Source organism: Labeo rohita, unplaced genomic scaffold, assembly GCF_022985175.1.
Source record: "Labeo rohita strain BAU-BD-2019 unplaced genomic scaffold, IGBB_LRoh.1.0 scaffold_1672, whole genome shotgun sequence".
NCBI classification, from domain to species: domain Eukaryota; kingdom Metazoa; phylum Chordata; class Actinopteri; order Cypriniformes; family Cyprinidae; genus Labeo; species Labeo rohita.
This window is the reverse complement of record NW_026127860.1, coordinates 1,154-14,503: the sequence shown is the minus strand read 5'-3', so window position 1 is coordinate 14,503 and position 13,350 is coordinate 1,154. Positions and strand designations below refer to the sequence as shown.

Genomic DNA, 13,350 nt, shown 5'->3' with positions numbered 1-13,350 from the left:
AGTCTTCCTCCAGACTCTGGCACCTTGATTTCCGAATGACATGCAAAATTTGCTTTCATCCGAAAAAAAGTACTTTGGACCACTGAGCAACAGTCCAGTGCTGCTTCTCTGTAGCCCAGGTCAGGCGCTTCTGCCGCTGTTTCTGGTTCAAAAGTGGCTTGACCTGGGGAATGCGGCACCTGTAGCCCATTTCCTGCACACGCCTGTACACGGTGGCTCTGGATGTTTCTACTCCAGACTCAGTCCACTGCTTCCGCAGGTCCCCCAAGGTCTGGAATCGGTCCTTCTCCACAATCTTCCTCAGGGTCCGGTCACCTCTTCTCGTTGTGCAGCGTTTTCTGCCACACTTTTTCCTTCCCACAGACTTCCCACTGAGGTGCCTTGATACAGCACTCTGGGAACAGCCTATTCGTTCAGAAATTTCTTTCTGTCTCTTACCCTCTTGCTTGAGGGTGTCAATGATGGCCTTCTGGACAGCAGTCAGGTCGGCAGTCTTACCCATGATCGCGGTTTTGAGTAATGAACCAGGCTGGGAGTTTTTAAAAGCCTCAGGAATCTTTTGCAGGTGTTTAGAGTTAATTAGTTGATTCAGATGATTTACATTATATTTTTGTATTTTAATAGTTCTGGCTATCCTGCAAACTAAGCACAAAAGGGTTTAAATGAAAACATTACATTCTGGGGGAAAAAACAGCATGGTCACGATGTGGAATAAAATATTTTCAATAAACAAACAAAATGTTATATACAGAGTTTCTGCAGAACTCTGCATTAAAACTTAAGACTTTTTTAATACCACCTCCGAAATTTAAGACCTAAACCTGTAATGTAAATATGCATATCAGGAGACGATATTCCACACAAAATATCCCCATAAAAGTACTACATTACCGAGATTTTAGTGGTGTAAACTATTTATTTTGAAGCAATATTTTCATCAGTGTTCTATCAGCTTTAACATAAATCACATTTTCTTTATAAAATACCCTTTTTTTTTTTTTTTTTTTTTTTTTTTTTTAAATGTATGCTTTCAAGTCAAATTATTACAATGTATCAATAAATTCTATAGCGGTTACCAGTCAGATTAAATAATTTACACTGGAAAATCACAACTGCAATAAATAATGTTATGAGATTAATGTTTCAAATATATTTATGAATATACAAATAAGAAATGTTGGGGTGAAAAAGCATACTATTAAACATACTAAACTACCAGCAGGTGGCAGTAGGTCACTTAACGAATGAGCATTAAGCGTTTCATACAACTGATTCCTTAAAAAAAATATGAATCATTCAATAAAATCATTCAGTGTTGCTTGGAGAATGTGCTATACTTCTGTGATCCTTGTTTGAATTGGAACCATTTTCGTTGCTGAAACAAAACGGTAAATATTGTGTCTAAGATGTAAGTAACTGGACTACTTGACTAACTACATGTTAAACTAAAATGAATGTAACATTTACAATCATGAGAATATTCAGCAAAATAGCTCCCTTTGTATGTTACTGAACTGTATCATGTTATAAATAAACTACACATTTTGAAATCGTTTCTTCTGAGTTTCTTTATGTGTGATGTTTTAAAAGTCTCTCACAAAGAGACAGGCAGCGTGACCTTGATACCAGAAATATACTATCGATTATCAATCGCTGTTTACGTTGCATGTGTTAAAATCAGAAGAATGATTCTTGAGTTTGGTGCCTTGCTGCTTATTTTTTGTCACTTAAGTTTTAATCAGGCTGTTCGGGCAAGCAAAAAAATAAAACAAACTAGCTCGAAGGTTGGTGGTCAGCTAGCTCGACCTATATTTATTATTATAATTACTGAAATCACTTATATACAGAAAAAAGATAGTTCAACCAATATTCTGCTACTGCAATTCTGTCTGATGATGCTGCAGTAATCACCGCGGGGGTGATTTTAAAACAGTCATTGGGTCCATCAGACTTAAGATATTTTGGTGAAAATGTGACCAAAATATTTAAGGAATAAATAATATTTATTAGGAAAATGGTACTTAAGACATTTTAAGACTTTTTAAGGACCCGCGGACACCCTGTATATAGCAGTTATCAAACTAATCTGAAAAATAATTCAAATACTAGTTGCAGCCCAAACTAAAAACATTCACTGATTGACAACAAAATCCTCAATTCATTACCTTGTCCAAGTGTGATAAAAGGTTCAATGGCGGAGGATGGAAGAGAGGGTCCTCACTAGGTCAGGCTTCCACAGTTGGTGCACCCAAGGCGGCAGAATTAAGGATACTAGAGAAAAAGGAAATCATGTCGCAGACACATCACTCATGTATGAAAGGAACAGATTTAATACATACAAGGTTTAAAAAAAACAAACAAACAAAAAAAAAAAATACAAAAAAGATCCTACAGTGGACCTGTATAAGCAATATTATTAGTCATTTTAAGACCATTATATGCCACTGAATAATCATAATATAACTGCCTACATTAATATAATAGATTGCCTACGCACGTCCTGATTTTGCTGAGTTAGATGTGTTCCTGGGTCAACATATTTTGTTGACCCTGGGACAACATTTTAATCCAAAAATTTAATCTTGACCACATCCCTACACCTAAACCTAAACTTACCCATGAGTAATCCCTAAAATCAGAGGAAATGATAGATGAATGACACTGATGTACAAGCACCAAACACTGACTGTAAGCCTAAACTTCACAAAAACTATAAACTGTTTTTTCAAATCTGATTGGTTAATCACAATGTTGTTCCAGGGTCAACAAAGATGTTGATCCAGGAACATGTCGTACTTGGTAAAATCAGGTTCTGCGATTGCCTACACCAGAGGCCTCACACTCAAGTCCTGGAGGGTGGAGCTCTGCAGAGTTTAGCTCCATCCAGCTCAAGATCACACCTGCTTGGAGTTTCTAGTAATCCTGAAGACCTTGATTATCTGGATCAGGTGTGTTTGATTAGGGTTGGAGCAAAAATGTGCCGAGCTGTGGCCCTCCATGAATTGAGTTTGAGAGCACTGGCCTAAACACTTTCAAATAAATATTTAGATCATAAAAATTAAGTATCAAATTATCAAAACATTAGATACCTTAAAAAACTTGAATAAATAATAAATAAACATTTTCTAACAAAAAGTGCAAAGTGCACAACGACAACCTTTTTTTTTTCTCCATCTACAGATTTTTTCCCTGACCTTCTTTTCGCTGTAATTTAAGGGTGCACACTATTGCTGAAAAACACAATCCTTACTCAGCAGTTCTATTGCACAAAGGCACAGATCCCTAAACAAGGCCATAGATAGCACCTCATGACTACACCACATTATATACGAGAAGCTGCAAATGACACAGGCGCAAGTGGGAAAAACATGGTGACATCAACTTTTATGTTAATATAATGGAGAAAAAAATTGCGTCACCAAAAATGTTTGAGGTCATGTACATATATTTTGCAATAAGTCAATATATTGATTATTGCGACAGGCCTAGAAAAGAATATGCCAGAGATTCCTAGATGGTCTACTAAAAGTTCCTCAAATCTTACCCTGGAAGGCCAATGTGCTCCAGAGTTTAGCTCCAACCCTGATAAAACTTGCCTACTTGTGATTCTCTAATGATCCTGAAGACCTTAATTAGCATGCTCAGGTGTGTTTGATTAGGGTTAGTGCTAAACTCCAGGAAAATGGATCTCGTGGTCCAGATTTGAGAATCCCTGGTCTACTACTTCCGGTTAGAATCGATGCAGAAGCAGGGACAGGCAATGTCGCTCCTACAGTGCCGCTGCCCTGCAGAGTTTAGCTTCAACCCTTATCAACAACACCTGAACAAGCTAATCAATGTCTTCAGGATTACTAAAGCTGTCTTAAAACCATAGGAGACCACAGACATGAAGACGCTTTCTACAGATGTTTAGCCTTATAATCCTCTGAACATGCACACTAGATGATTCGACCAGACCGTAAATACACACATTTGTTGACTGTAGGAACGATTTCACAGTGATACGAGATCAAACGTGACTAGAGACAGAAAAAAAAAAAAAGATAATGGAGGTTTAAAGCTGGCTCTCCCAGTGCGTGTTCTGTTTCACTGTTAAAAACAAAGTATGAAGAAGAATATAGGGGATGTATTCTGCTTTGTGGCATTTTTGTGGCCGTCACATTTCAGCCATGGGACATGCCCCCCCCCCATCCGAGGGCTTTCCCAGTTCAAGTCAGGTGTGTGGCTGTGGCTCAATTAATGTTGAACTCCAGTAAGTAGGGTATTTTATTCACTTTAAATAAAGCAATTCTCTTTAATGTAGTTGATGCAGACTCATTCAGAAATTAGTTGTGGCAAAAATGCTGATTACCGATGTAATTTTTTTAATTATTACTTATCTAGTTAACGTTAGCTTGTTGCATAGTGCACTGCAACTAACACAGCAAAGCCGTTTCCCATGCATTGTTTTATTTGTGACGACTTGGCATAATGTTAACTTAACATTATGCCATTGTTCAGCTGTGCATTTACTAAATGAGCACTGTGCTACGTCCGAACTGACCCCACTGTATTTTTTTGTATAATCAATATCTATCCTGTTCTAAGTGTCTTAATTAATTTTAAATACAATTTTAAACCTTTTTTTAATTCCTTGTTTTTATTGTTGTGATTATTTTTTATGATAGTTTTACTTTCTTTATTTAGCAATTTGAATTACAATTGTGTATGAAATGTCCTACAGTATAAATAAACTTGCCTTGCAGTGTCATAGATAAAATGACAGAGAAAAGAAAAATGGACATAAGATCATTTTTCAGTGCACCTAAACACCAAGTAAGTACAACAAGTTCACATATTAAGGCAATTTGGCTTTAAGAATGGGTGCTTATGAAAATACTAATGTCACAATATCAATCACAGGCAAAGGAGACAGAAATTATTGAGGGACAGGTAGACCAGGGTCAATCAGATGTACAGTGTCAGGTAAATGTGGTGCTTTTATTGAAGGGATAATGAATGATTATTTTATTTTATTTTATTTATACATAGAGCAGTTACTGTAAATTAATTATTTAATAATTGATTTTGTTACAAAACATTACTTATTTTATATATCTTTTTCACAATAACAGTCATGTTTAAATTTTATTGTATGTTAATGGCTTGACTGTAAACAACATAAACAATGCAATAAATAGTTTTGAAGAAAAATCTGCTTTGTCATTGAACCTGAGAAAAACTTTGAAAATAACCATAATGTCTCCATGCTACAATAATAATGATAAAAGCAAAGTTTTTCACTGTGGGGACATATCTTTATTAGTACAATTTGACTGTATTATTTGTGTCCCCTTCAAAAATTGCTCATGAGAAATTTTATATTTATTGTCCCCCCCTACTGTTAAATGAAATTTACGCCCATGATTTCAGCTATAGAAGCACGCAACATCTGGTAAGTGACGCTTGCTCGCTCTCATGGGCTATCACGGGTATCACGTCAGAGGCAGCTAAATCAAAAATCCTAAATATCAAACATGTTTGATATTTAAAATTTGAGGTCGGGACGCTTCGTCTTGATCGGGAGCAGGTAAGTAATCGTAATGACACCACACAACAGAGGATTTTTTGGACAAAATTTTTTTGCCACAAGTCTCCAATCAGGCCACACCCCCCGATCGTTCAGGGGTGCAAATCGGGCTTAAAATTGGCCTTAAAATCCTCTAGTGTGCAGCCAGCTTTAGGCTGCAGGTAGGAGAGGTTTTTTTTTTTTTTTCAGTGATGAAGCTAAACTCCTTGTTAAACTATAAACATGGCGGATATGCGAGACTGGCGGACAGGTTTAGTGATAATGCCAAACCTAAAAAAAAAAAAATTTAAAGTTATCCACATTATACATTTCATCTACAGCTTGCAACATTTACCTAATGTTTATATTTTGGTCATTTTTTTTAAACGCATCATTATGCAAATACATGAGAAGGGTTCAGACCTGCGACAGTATAAAATCAAATTAAACTAAATGTGGATTACGTTAACTGTGACAATATGATTGACAGGGCAGTTTAAACAGTAAAGAGAATGCACACAACTAAGCAACAGCGTGTCCTTAGAGGATGCAGCTATGACAAAGTAGTATGTCCCAAAGCTAGCCTACTATTCCACTACATACTCAAAAATATTTTGTCTTTATAAAAAAAAAAAAAAAAAAAAAAAAAAAAAAAAAAAATAACATACTTTCAGGGCATCAGAGATCCACTGTAAATCAGGACTCAAGACTGGATTAACTGTTATAGGAGCAATGGAATATAACTGCAGTATTATTTTTGTATGAAGCTATGGCAGTTTATCTGTTCTTTTGCTATTCTACTGTTTTTTGTTTTTTTGTTGTTTTTTTTTTGTCTTTATTCTGTGGCAAATGATTCTTATATTGTGTGGTATTTAAATATTTAGGCCAAGTGTAATGTGATATACAGAAAGAAAATTATAAATGTACATATTTCAATAATTTTCATCATTTCTCAGGATTGGTTGTTAAATTAAATTAGAATTGCTATTAAAAATAACTACTACTGAACCAGGATATAAAGAGATTTTAAAATATCTTTGACATGTGGTAATTAAAAGTATAAAAACCCGGTAGTCCTGGACATTATGCTCTTGAGGTAACCCTCAATCCAAAAAAAAAAAAAAAAAAAACTGTACTAAGTAATATTAAATCATTGAAATGTAGCAATATAAATAACTTATTTAATCATGAGCACATTGGGTTTTCTGTATCTAGATCAGGAAAAATGTAAAAAAAAACAAATAAAATAAATAAAAAAATACGCTATAAAATAGGTCACGTGACCATAGGCTATATATCCCACTGAGCAAAAGTACGTCCAAACGACGTCATTTCAACGTCTTTGTTGGACGTTGAAATGACGTCCCCTGAAGAGCCAGAATGAAAGTTTTTACAACGTCTTTTCATGACGTCTTCTGGACGTCCAATAGTGACGTTCACAGGACGTCTCTAGAAGGTTAAAATTTAGTTCAGATCTGGTCATTATGGACGTATTTTCAACGTCTTAGAAGGTCAACTGCAGTCTCATTTAGATGTCATTTATACTGTTTCTGGACATAATATATACACTCTTAGGCTGCATTCAAGTAAAAATCATGTTTATTTTATTATCATTTTTTATTTGTACTTGTAAATGAACTTACAGACACAGTGTACAAAAACCATGAAAACATTTAAATTTTAACTTAAAATAAATATTAATTGTAATGAATGAGTAAAAGTACGTCCAAACGACGTCATTTCAACGTCTTTGTCGGACGTTGAAATGACGTCCCCTGAAGAGCCAGAATGAAAGTTTTTACAACGTCTTTTTATGACGTCTTCTGGACGTCCAATATTGACATTCACAGGACACCTCTAGAAGGTTAAAATTTAGTTAAGATCTGGTCACTGTGGACGTATTTTCAGTGGATAACAACTGTAACAAATAACATACAAAACATACATTATGTTCACCTGTTGGAGCTGAACTGAGGGGGAAAAAAACGTCTAATTCTGACACAAGAGAAGTTTAAAACCTTCTGTACATACTAAAAAAAAAGTTTAGCAGTTTCAGTATCATATTAAATAAGTTTGTGATAGGCTTAATTTAAAATAAATATTGCTTGTAATGAATGGCTCGTTTTGTCGATGCCCATGTTAATGAATCAGAGGGTAAATGTGAATGCAGAAAGAACAACACAAACAATCTTTTCAACCACATTATAATCATTATTGCTGTGTAACAGACATTTAAGTAACAGAAGTACTGGGATTAAAGTTTATAGTTAGGGTATAAACACTTATTTTCTACAGTAGCGATCAAAACGAAACTATCTTGTATGTATAGTAACGCTTAACCTCTTCCGCCAGGAGGTGGCGACAATTGCCCATTTTAAAAAAAAAGTGTGTCATTGAATCATTCATTCAGGAAATTTCAATAGTCAAACAAGTCTTAATGAAGTGAGACACTGACTCCCTTCATTAAATGTTTTTATTATTATTATTATTATTTTGTTTAAATGAATATGTTTTTAAAAGTCTTAAGCAGTGAATAGTTTGTCAGAACCACTAGTAAATTGTTATTTTGTTTAGTTTTCCAATCTTTTTTCTCTAGAATCGTGATCTCCAATTTCTTAAAAACAAGTGGGATTTGCAATTTATCCAGAATCGTGAAGCTCTTGTTTAAATGTTGTTTATTACTGCATATTATTCCATTAAAATAGAAGTTTAATTTCATAAAGTTCAAAATACACCTAAATGTTTTTTGCATTTTGTCTTTTTCAGTTGAATAAAAGACTATTTTCCCTATATTTTAATCATTGAGGATTTCTTAAGAAAAGTTTAAAATTCTCGTCTCGTTCTCGTGAACCCACTTTCATGTCGTCTCGTGGGATAAGTGTCTCATCACACCCCTAATATATATATATATATATCTGTTCTGAATGGCAATTAATTTAAATTATTTGGAAAAGTAAATTACATGTTTACATTGTTTATAATGTTTGTTAAGTTTATTAACATTTGTTTTATTTATTATTTTAAAATGTGCCTTATACACCAATGCAACTTATGCATGTTTTTTTCCTGACCTGGTGTAAAGTCTGGAAAATATGGTAAATTAGGCCTATATTGTGCTGTATTATTACACAGTTCATATAAAATAGGGACAATTTGCACCAATAAAACAATTATATTATGTTCATTATACTCCTATCCACATTAACTTTAGCCTTAAACACTGTTATATTTGTGAGGGGCTCCTTGGAAAATCTTCTTCCCTGCAAGAGGTCCCTGGCTCCAAAAACCCATGTGCTAGTGGACAGGCCTCCGTATACAGCAGAGAGTCTGGTGTGGCAGGTGGAACTTCTGTCCAGGTTGACAAAACATCTCATCTTCATGAACTGCCCTGAAAACAAAATTGAAATATAAATGATTATTATTATTATAACTACAAATATAGCTTCACAATGCTCATTATGACCTCTTTGGTAAATATATGATCAGAAAAAACTGCCAGACTTATATTTAGTCTTTAGTGAATTTACTGAAAGTCTATTTTACTACAAGAACACACACTTAACACAAGATAAAGTTTTGAAAATCTTACATTATTGTGAAGTTACGTGTTTTAGTGACTAGTTTAGACAATTAAAAGGGATCAACATAAATTTACCTCAGACTGTAACTTCACTGACCACTTTCCGCGCAAATTAACCAACAGGGAGATATAAAAATTGCAAAAAGTTGAATTTGAAATCGTAATAACCCAGAACAAAATACATCTAAAGTGAAATGTAACATTAGATTGACAAAACGACGAATAAAGGTACATTTATATCGCTTACCTTCGGCTTAGCACCCGTCCGTCTCTCAGATGACCGTTAGAGACCGTTACTGTTTAAATTTCCAAATAGCAGCGTTGTGTTGTGAAGGCTGTTCCTTGGTCAGGTTGGGTCCCATCCTCTGTAGGTTTTATAAAGTGTCCTTAACGTAAAGTTAAATAAATTACACGACGGATCTATCGTGGTGGTTATATCTTCAGTCTTTGGTAATACACAATATCAATATCTTCCGTCTTCGCGGCTGCTTGCGCCATCACGTTTACGTCACTACGTTAATGCCCCTCACACGAGCGCACATTTAAATAGAGATCTATTTATTAAATTAAATTTACATTTATTTATTAAATATATTATTATTATTAAAATATATAATAAACAATAATATTGTGTTAATATTCTGTATTATTATTCAATATTTAAATATATTTATCTATTATATTTAAATCTCTTTACATCTATTTAACTTAAACTTTAACTTAACTTAATCACACACACATAGATGTAAGCGGCTGTTTCTGTCAATGTCCCAGTGAAAAATACTACACATAAAAAAAAAAATAATAATAATAATATTAATAATATTAATAAAATAATTAAATGGCCGCATTATGTTACTGACATGATGTTTTTATACAAATATTACACTGTTTTAACACGTAAATGTTTTATAAAAATGATATTTACAATTTTTTTAAGTCAGAACTTTGTCATGTTTAATTGTATAAAAAGTTCTTAAGTCGATTTCCTGAACCTGTTCTGCACGTTATACAGACGTCCAGGAAAACCCCTTAATAGACGTTCAAATTTTGAACTGCATATCTACGTCCAAGGGACGTCGTAGTCCGACGTCCAGATACTGTACTGGATTTGCACGTCGTGTAGAAGTACAAATATGGTCCTGGACCGACCGACGCAATATAGACGTGATCTGCACGTCGGGTGGACGTCTCATGTTTGTTGGGATACACGGTGACCATTCTAATTTGCATCAGATGACGTCGTGATTTCCTCAGCTTACTCAAAGGCTTACTGTACCCTCAACATTTTCGATCTTTTTTCCACACAAATAACCAGTAAATAGCATCAGTTATATATATATGAAGTTCTTGTTCATTCATTATACCCGTTTTTTTTTTACTACTGTTGTTTAACAAGTTAATTACTAGTCGGCTTTAAGTTTGTTTGTAGTTTGTCGTCAGTTCCTCAAGTTGTTGGTAAGTAACTTTTACACGGATTAATCAGCCTTTTGATCTCTTGAAGTTTAATTATATTAAAATTAATTATTATTATACATGTACAGACAGACACACACTAAATATTAAAGTTACAAATACAAACAACCTCTCTGAAACGAAATACTTAAGTGTTCCTAAGAGCGCGTTTTGTCTTTCCTCACAAAACAGCTGACTGATAGTATCTCATTCATGTAAACGCCATTTTGACGGGCTCCAATCACAGGTCGAGGCAGGAAAATCTGAGGCGTTGCTATGCTCAATACTGAATGGTTTCGACCTATCAGCGCCGAGAAAAGTAACGCAAAATGGTGCGTTCACGCAATATCGGAATTCGCGTAACGTTAATTAGGAGAGTTGTAAAAACTTGACGTGTAGAAACTTGAAGTTGTGAAGCGTGAAGTTGTAGAAAAGTAACGCATTCACGTCCTAGTATAACTTGTAATTACAACTTGTGAACTGGGAGTCTTCTGAGAGCTACAACTTGCACCATATGACCAACCTATAGATTGTTTAGGCGTTGATAGTGTTGCCATGGAAAAAGCATACTTTCGAGGACGTGAACAGCTCCGAGTAGAACGTCAGGTGTTATCATTTCGAAATTACGGTAACGTTAATTATCATATGGCTTAAACGCAGCATACAGTTGAAGTGCTGCGCTCTACTTGGCACCTGTGCTGAATCTAAAGTCGCTGCTCGATAGGGCACTTTTTGATGGGACACACATTTGTATAAGTGTCCAAAACCATAGTGGACGCTATCGATTGCACTCATCCACTCCTATTTAAATAACAGCAGTCCAAAATCGCTCACTCGTTTTCATTCACTCCTTTAACTGTATTAGCGGACGTTACAAGGGGCGAATTGTAAGAAATTTAACAGAGCTAAGGTTATAGCAGCGACCCCAATAACATGTCCACGGATTAAGGTCCACAAGCACCAAACATACATAATGGTCATTATATAAGGCCCACCATTTCTCATCATGCATAGTTAACAGGTCGTGTTAAACATGGTTACCTTCGTGACGATGACATCCAAGCGCAGGCCCCGTTTCCAGATAGCATTAAGACGCATTCTGATGAATCACAAAAGGAGTCTATTCAGTGACGACAGTGCAAACTCACGGTTCACGAATGCAAGTTGACCAAACCATACCAGACCGGCTTTGCTAGTAATGTACCCCGACGCTGATCATCAACTTTCTTCGTCGACTAGGGATTTGATGCCGTGTTCTTGCAGCGCGCACAGGAAAGCGCAACATCAGCACCGAACAGCCAATCGCCTGCCTTCAAACAAATGACACAATTAAAATCTCGCGAGACTAAGCGCAATTCAACACTCAATTTAACATTAGATTAACATGAAGTACACTGCCGTTCAAAATTTTGGGACCAGTGGGATTTTAAATGTTTTTAAATAAGTCTCTTATACAGGGTGAAAAAATGGTGAAAAATAGCATGTTAATATACTTCACAATATAATTTCTGTGACCAAAGATGGGTTTTCAGCATCATTAATCCAGTCTTCAGTGGCACATGATCTTTCAGAAATCATTCTAATATCTGATTTATCATCAATGCTAGAAACAGCTGTGCTGCTTATTTTTTATTTTTTTGAACCGGTGATACATTTTCAGGATTTTTTGATGAATATAAAGTAAAAAAAAAAAAAAAAAAAAAAAAAAACACACACAATTATTCAAAATGTAAATCTTTTCTAACAATATAAATCTTTACTGAGCCTAAACTTTTGAAAAGTAGTCTACATTGTCACAAAAGATTTCTATTTTGCAGTTTCCAACAAAATATTATAATGATGCTAAAAATTCAGCTTTGCATCACAAAAAATAAATTGTATTGTAAAGTATATTAAAATTAGGGCTGTCAGTTTAACTTAAGTTCAATTAATTAATAATAATAACAACATTTAATTAGTTATAAAAAAAAAAAAAAAAAACACGATTAAATTCATTTTGTGTTGAATCAAATAAAATGATTCCTTCTAAACCTACAATTTATAATGTCTACTTGTTACCTTCTCATAAAATAGCTTTAAATCGGGTATTTTCACATTAAAATTTATTTTGCAGTTATATATATAAATTTTTTTTGGATCAAATAAATGATCCAAATTAACATTACAAATTTACTGATCCCAAACTTTTGAACAGCAGTGTACATAAATGCATTTAGACAAGAAGGAAATGACTTGCTATAGCAAATCATTTAATCAAAAATGCTGTAAAATTAAAAATGTAAATAAAGAAAGAATAAACTGTTCTATTTGAAAATATATTTAGTGTACCTTGATCAAATAAACGGCCTTTACAGTCATATGATTTTTTTTACTAGTCATATCTTACTAGTACAAAACTTGTATGTGTGTGTTATGTATAATTATGTGAGCACATCTCTTGAGTGCAGCTGAATATGGGGATAGTTATAGTACTACTTGGATAGCCAAGAATGAAATTCACGATTGCATGGGTGACAAAATTAGGAAGACCGCCATATTTAATCTTTGATTTAAATCAGATATACACCATTTTTCATAAATCATAAAATGTATGAATACAAAAGTCAAAATGTATTAATTTAAAATGTATTTATGTAAATTTCAGTATTTAACCATGTCCTTTGTTTAATTTTACTACAGAAAGTTATCTACAATCATCTGTTCACCAACTAAAGGTATGTATATCAAAAATGTTAATGCACATGTATCGGTAGGCCAGTAAAAAAAA

At 34.2% G+C, this 13,350-nt stretch overlaps 1 long non-coding RNA gene across 1 annotated transcript; it reads right to left on the bottom strand.

Annotated features, from left to right (window-relative positions):
* Nucleotides 1-1,011: 1,011 nt before the first annotated feature.
* LOC127158741 (uncharacterized) lies at nt 1,012-12,547 on the bottom strand. Its single transcript, XR_007826256.1, has 3 exons — nt 11,763-12,547; nt 11,625-11,682; nt 1,012-2,271 (listed from the first exon to the last, which is right to left on the bottom strand). It is a non-coding gene; the product is annotated as an uncharacterized LOC127158741 (long non-coding RNA).
* Between the last annotated feature and the right edge of the window lie 803 nt (nt 12,548-13,350).